Below are 6,053 nucleotides of genomic sequence, written 5' to 3' on the forward strand. Positions count from 1 at the left end.
CTTAAGTCGTTTCCGAGAAAAACGAAAATTACATATTCCATCCGCACAAGTCACTTCCAGAATGAACCAAAATAAAATTATTCTATATCTCGGAAACTGTGAGTGCTAGGTAGATAAAACCAGTATGGAATTGTAGATATTATTATTGGCTTTTAAATGAATCAATCCGATTGCAAATCGTTTAAGTCGTTTCCGAGAAAAACGAAATCAGTATGGAATTGTAGACATTATTATTGGCTTTCAAATGAATCAATCCGATTGCAAATCGCTTAAGTCGTTTCCGAGAAAAACGAAAATTACATATTCCATCCGCACAAGTCACTTCCAGAATGAACCAACATAAAATTATTCTATATCTCGGAAACTGGGAGTGCTAGGTAGATAAAACCAGTATGGAATTGTAGATATTATTATTGGCTTTAAATAAATCAATCCGATTGCAAATCGTTTAAGTCGTTTCCGAGAAAAACGAAAATTACATATTCCATCCGCACAAGTCACTTCCAGAATGAACCAACATAAAATTATTCTATATCTTGGAAACTGTGAGTGCTAGGTTGACAAAACCAGTATGGAATTGTAGATATTATTATTGGCTTTCAAATGAATCAATCCGATTGCAAATCGCTTAAGTCGTTTCCGAGAAAAACGAAAATTACATATTCCATCCGCACAAGTCACTTCCAGAACGACCCAACATAAAATAATCTATAACTCGGAAACGGTAATAGCTAGGTAGACATAACCAGTATGGAATTGTAGATATTATTATTGGCTTTCAAACAAATCAAACCAATTGCAACCAAAGCGTGCTAAGTTCGGCCGGGCCGAATCTTATATACCCTCCACCATGGATCGCATTTGTCGAGTTCTTTTCCCGGCATCTCTTCTTATGCAAAAAAAAAGGATATAAGAAAAGATTTGCTCTGCTATTAGAGCGAGACCTGGAGACCTGTGTAAAATGTCTGCTAATTCGAGTAAGAATTGCGCTCTTTGTGAGCTCAAAAAGTAAAATATGGAGATCGATTTATATGGGAGCTGTATCGGGCTATGGACCGATTCAGACCATAATAAACACTTATGTTGATGGTCATGAAAGAATCCGTCGTACAAAATTTCAGGCAAATCTGATAATAATTGCGACCTCTAAAGGCTCAAGAAGTCAAGATCCCAGATCGGTTTATATGGCACCTATATCAGGTTATGAACCGACTTGTACTTTATTTGACACAGCTGTTGAAAGTATGTTATGTGTGCGCTTGGTCGGCGTTTGAAATGGTTACCGGTTAGCTGTAGGGAGACAATCAGGGCTAGGGGCCTCAACCCGCCAAATCAAACCCTGCACACAAACATTGAAAATATGAGGGGACACTATTTCACTTACTAACTTCCGACTAAACCCGAGAGGAAAAACATTTTTCACAGGGATCTTGTTGTTACGGTCCTACACTTGCCCTCCCAACCATGGTCCAAGGCGTCCTCTTACCCATTTTCTTCTTGGACCCCAAACACCACACACATTAGCACACGCACTTACTTCATCGCTTCACCCCCGCAAGTATAACAATTACCAACACATATTCTTTTCTGTTAAACACTTAAGACATAATAAAATTTATTGAGTTTTTTATGGGGATAAAAAAAATTAAAGGTTATGTTGTTTCTTATATTATTATTACACTTTTACAACGGCAAACAAAACACGAAGAACAATACCGTACAAATTAAAGAATGATCGAAAGAAGTTTTGGCTCCTTAATCTAGGGGAGACCACTCAATTCACCTCTATCCCTTGTCCTAAGACGCTTTAATTGGCGCGAATATGCTACTTTTCCTATCTACTAAAAGAGCTCTCTTAACAGATCTCTGCCATTCATTTATAGCAGACCAAAACACAATTTAGAACAAAGTTTGGGGCTCATTGATTCCCTTAAGCCTTTTTTTCTGATTGGAACAGGTATTATTCTCTTCACAATATAGTTTTTTTTTCTTTTATTCTACGTTACTTCCTATATCTAAATGCCTAACCTATATTATTCATTTATAAGCTTTCTTTCATAAAATTTCCTGTTATTTAATTACTTAATCTATGTTTTTCTCTTTTCACTAGCCTTCTGGACGGTTGCCAGACAACTAGTTGGACACAGTTGAGGACAAACGGACACACACAAACTGGTAATACTTTTTACCTTGATTCCCGTTTCAATCTGATTAGTGATTTGGTTTTTGTTGTTCTCTTTCTTTTATTTAAGGACTGTCTTCGTATGGTAGGCGTCTTACACAGCTCCTGGCCAGATATCACAAAAGGAATCACCGTCGGCACAGGCTTCCATACAATTTCGGCTTCAACGTGCACTACAAGGTAGATGTCTCAACCATTAACACCGTTCCCAGTCCGATGGCCTGATGGTTTATTGATTTTCCGCAATAAAATATCGCACTGGCCCCCTTTATAGCTAGGATGGCCAGTGCTATTCTCCAAATCACAGGAATCACTTTCTATACAGCAAAAGAAATGACAAAATCTCAAATCTACTACACATTTTTAGAAACTACAGTTCACTCACATTCAAATCTTGTCACACAATACACAAAAAAATTAAAATTAATTTGGTTTAACTGCCTTTTTATTCAACTGGACCACACAAACAAAGGTATTTTAATTAACCGGGCAAAACGATCACTTTACTTCTTCCCACGACTTCTCTTTGCTAAATGGCTTCTTTTTGGCCCCACCAGCTTATATAGGCCCATTTTCCTCCCGCCAAATGCCAATTTTCCACGATCGACCATTTTCCTCGTAACTTTCTTTTGGCCGCATTTTCTTTTCTCCAACAATACACCCCCTTTCTCTGTCACTCTTTCTTCAATGTCAGGGCCGGTATTTTGTTATGGTGAATGTTTATTCAGTATCAACCCTGGCCATTCAACCTTTAAATTAACGGACAACAGATTTGTCGGACAATTCGTCGCTATACACCAGTGCGACTTACCCCACGTCATCCACTAACTCTAAGCTCCTCTGACAATCTGGTGACACTTGCAGCCAACTTCATGCATTTCCACATTCACTCGCACGCCACCACCACCTCACAACATCAACCAGAAGCACGCCGGAGAGCACATAAGAAAATATATATTTAATTTTAAAAGAAAACACAATGTGCTCATCCATCTAGGAATATCTCCCTATTTGGATCGCCGTCCTAGTTTATACATCGGTGGTGGCGTGCTTTGGCCATAACAATTCTAACATGTTAATTACCATAGCACCCCCACCCCCTTATAGCTATCGTGGCCTCGCTACTGACTGTTCGTCTTAGGATGGCCTGCAACAAAACATCGGGGATCGGCGAGGCTACGCAGACGAAATCGATGTGCCAGGACAGGTAGGATTTCCAACGTGGGGAACACCCACACCTGAGATGTCTCATTCCGGGCTCTAGACAACAGATGGTTGGTAACCATTTCCAGGTGAGTATATGCGTATTACATATAAATGACAAAAACTGATTTCCCTTACAATCCACAGACCCAATGTTGTCGGCGTGTTGCTGTTCTTGACGCCGCAAAATGTAACCATCAACCGGAACTCCTTGTCAAGATGGATGTGCGACAGACCACCGGCTCATTAAGATTGCTGTGTCATATCTCTACCTGACCACGTACGTGTCCCTCGACTCAGCCACTTTATGCAAGCATCATCTCGTCTTCCATTTCTCAGGTACCATAATCGTTGTGGTTGTCTAGTTTGTGTACGTAGACGATAGTTTCTATTTTGTTTAAATACCACTTTACCAAAGGGAAACGAATGAGTTGTTTCTCGATCATGATAACCATGGTCAACAGACAGACGTTGGCCACACCTTTGCGTTAGTGAATTTGTTGCTTTTGGGCGAATATGATAGTGAAAATAAATCATTGAGATGCTAATCGACCTATACTGTTTATATGAGTGCAATTTGAGGATGAAATAGTTGTTGTCCCTATTTACAAAACTTGATGTAGCGTTACAGTAGGCTCAGTTGACAGATTTCCTTTATGGAAATATCAAATAAACCAACTATAAAGCTTCTTTTTGTTTTGTGAATACTGGTGGTAGGCTTTTATGAATATCAGACATGCAAAATGTGTTTATTGGTGCCGCAAAGAAACTCGGATTCTATGCCTATACATTTACCTCATAAAAATACCAGGCAACTTGGCGTTGAGACGATCGTCGGCCTTTACTCATATGTTGTAAGCCTTTTGCTATGAAAAGTCTCTATGAAGCAGTGACATAGTGGTGGTTGTTTTTTTGTCTTGTCGTGGCAGATGTAAGGTCGTTGGAAAATCCAGAAATGACCCAAAATGTTATAGTTGTAAAAAAAAAGTGGTTCATAACAAGTGGTATGTAAAGTTTAACACCTACAAAAATACAATGTGTGGAGTATACCACGTATACCATATTGTCTTAGAAAAGTGTGTTTACTCATGCAGCTCACTTTGAGGTCTACGGTACGCAATTAGCAATTTTTTTTTGGTGGCATGAAATACAATGCAGTTAAGATGTTTACTGGCATATTGTTGGAAGTAGAGCGATAGTTTGATATGGGATTGTGGTGACCCCAATGTTTGGTTTTAAGAATTACGATAGGACAAAAAAAAATTATTCTCCTTAAAACAACATGGAAATCGTAATCCTCAACCCTAGTGGCATATTACCCACGGTTAAAACTTACTATCCAATGAAAATGTTTATTTAAGTAGGAGCTTTATTAGCTAACAGATAATTTGAACTAAGTGTCCATGACAGGCATCATAAAAATGAGTCGTTCATAGGCGAATTTGGTCCCAACTATCAGATCTGATAGTTATGCTAATTTACGTCGTAATTTGGTATATTTGCTTGTTCTTCATGCTGAAACATATTTTACTGACTGAATTCAAATTCAAATTTTGAATTCAATTGAATTCAAATTTTTGGAAAAGTATTGTGCTTTTGACAGACGGACGGATTGATATTGGATGAACCTTTAATCTTAGCGGATTGGTTTTTCTAATTGCTCTAAATGAAATGACTGGTTTAGGGATGATATTATTGGGCAATGTATATAAAAGAAACAACCCAACAGGTAAGTGTGTTAGGCGAATGCCGGATCAGGGTTATCCTTGTGTGAACTACATGTATGAGCACAGTAGCACAACGAAACAGCGTTTATAATGCAACAACATCTTACTGAAATTGAGAGTAAGATCCACATATATGGAAGCTATGTTAAGACTATTTATCACATGCTGGTGATGATTTAAGTCGTATGAAATGGAACGGGTTGAAAGGTTAAAACACAAGTTAAAACAAATTATTAGCATAGTTCGAACATGACTACCTGCGTTCAGTCAAGAAATTGCTAAGGAATTTCATCAGAAAAACTCACTGTATAATACTTAGTTTGGACTTTATCTGTTTCCAGTGACTTAACAGGCGATCATCTCGAATTAGTTCTATCTCTTAAGATCCTTAACATGACATATACCTATTGGATTTCCGTTTAGATCCTCAAGGGAATACATATTATTACCTATGGGCTTCAAAATACGACATTTTATGAATTTGCGGGCGAATTTAGCGTTGAAGTTTTTTCCGAAGTCGCTTAATACATGGTTTCTTTTGTATACCTCCTGTCCAGGAGAAAACGTTACTATACGAGCCCTCGCATTGTATCTTTTGGCGCTCCGTTCATAAGCCTGGTGCATGTTTTGTTTAATTCTATTGCGAATTAGGTCCATTCTGTCACTTCTGTTCAATTGGATGATCTCGTGATCTGACATAGAGTGCAATTTTCGGGCCAGTTTGTAATCAGATCCATGTGTGTACATATTGTACCCGAATAGGGCGAAAAATGGGGTTACCCCTGTCGCACTATGAACTGCTGTTCTGAGGGCACACTCGATGTCCGTCAGGTATAGATCCCAGTCTCTGTGATCATTTTCAAGATAGGCTCGGATTGCTGCCAACACCGATTGGTTAACACGTTCGGATGCATTGGACTGTGGGGCATAGGGTGCAGTTT

General features: G+C 38.7%; 2 long non-coding RNA genes across 2 annotated transcripts; both read left to right on the top strand.

Moving 5' to 3' along the window:
• Positions 1 to 1,257: 1,257 nt before the first annotated feature.
• On the top strand, positions 1,258 to 2,609 carry LOC131995353 (uncharacterized). Its single transcript, XR_009397404.1, has 2 exons — positions 1,258 to 2,175; positions 2,253 to 2,609. It is a non-coding gene; the product is annotated as an uncharacterized LOC131995353 (long non-coding RNA).
• A 482-nt stretch (positions 2,610 to 3,091) lies between these two features.
• Positions 3,092 to 3,937, top strand: LOC131995352 (uncharacterized). The gene is made up of 2 exons (XR_009397403.1): positions 3,092 to 3,474; positions 3,533 to 3,937. It is a non-coding gene; the product is annotated as an uncharacterized LOC131995352 (long non-coding RNA).
• Positions 3,938 to 6,053: the final 2,116 nt, after the last annotated feature.

This window comes from Stomoxys calcitrans, chromosome 2, assembly GCF_963082655.1.
Source record: "Stomoxys calcitrans chromosome 2, idStoCalc2.1, whole genome shotgun sequence".
Lineage (NCBI taxonomy): Eukaryota > Metazoa > Arthropoda > Insecta > Diptera > Muscidae > Stomoxys > Stomoxys calcitrans.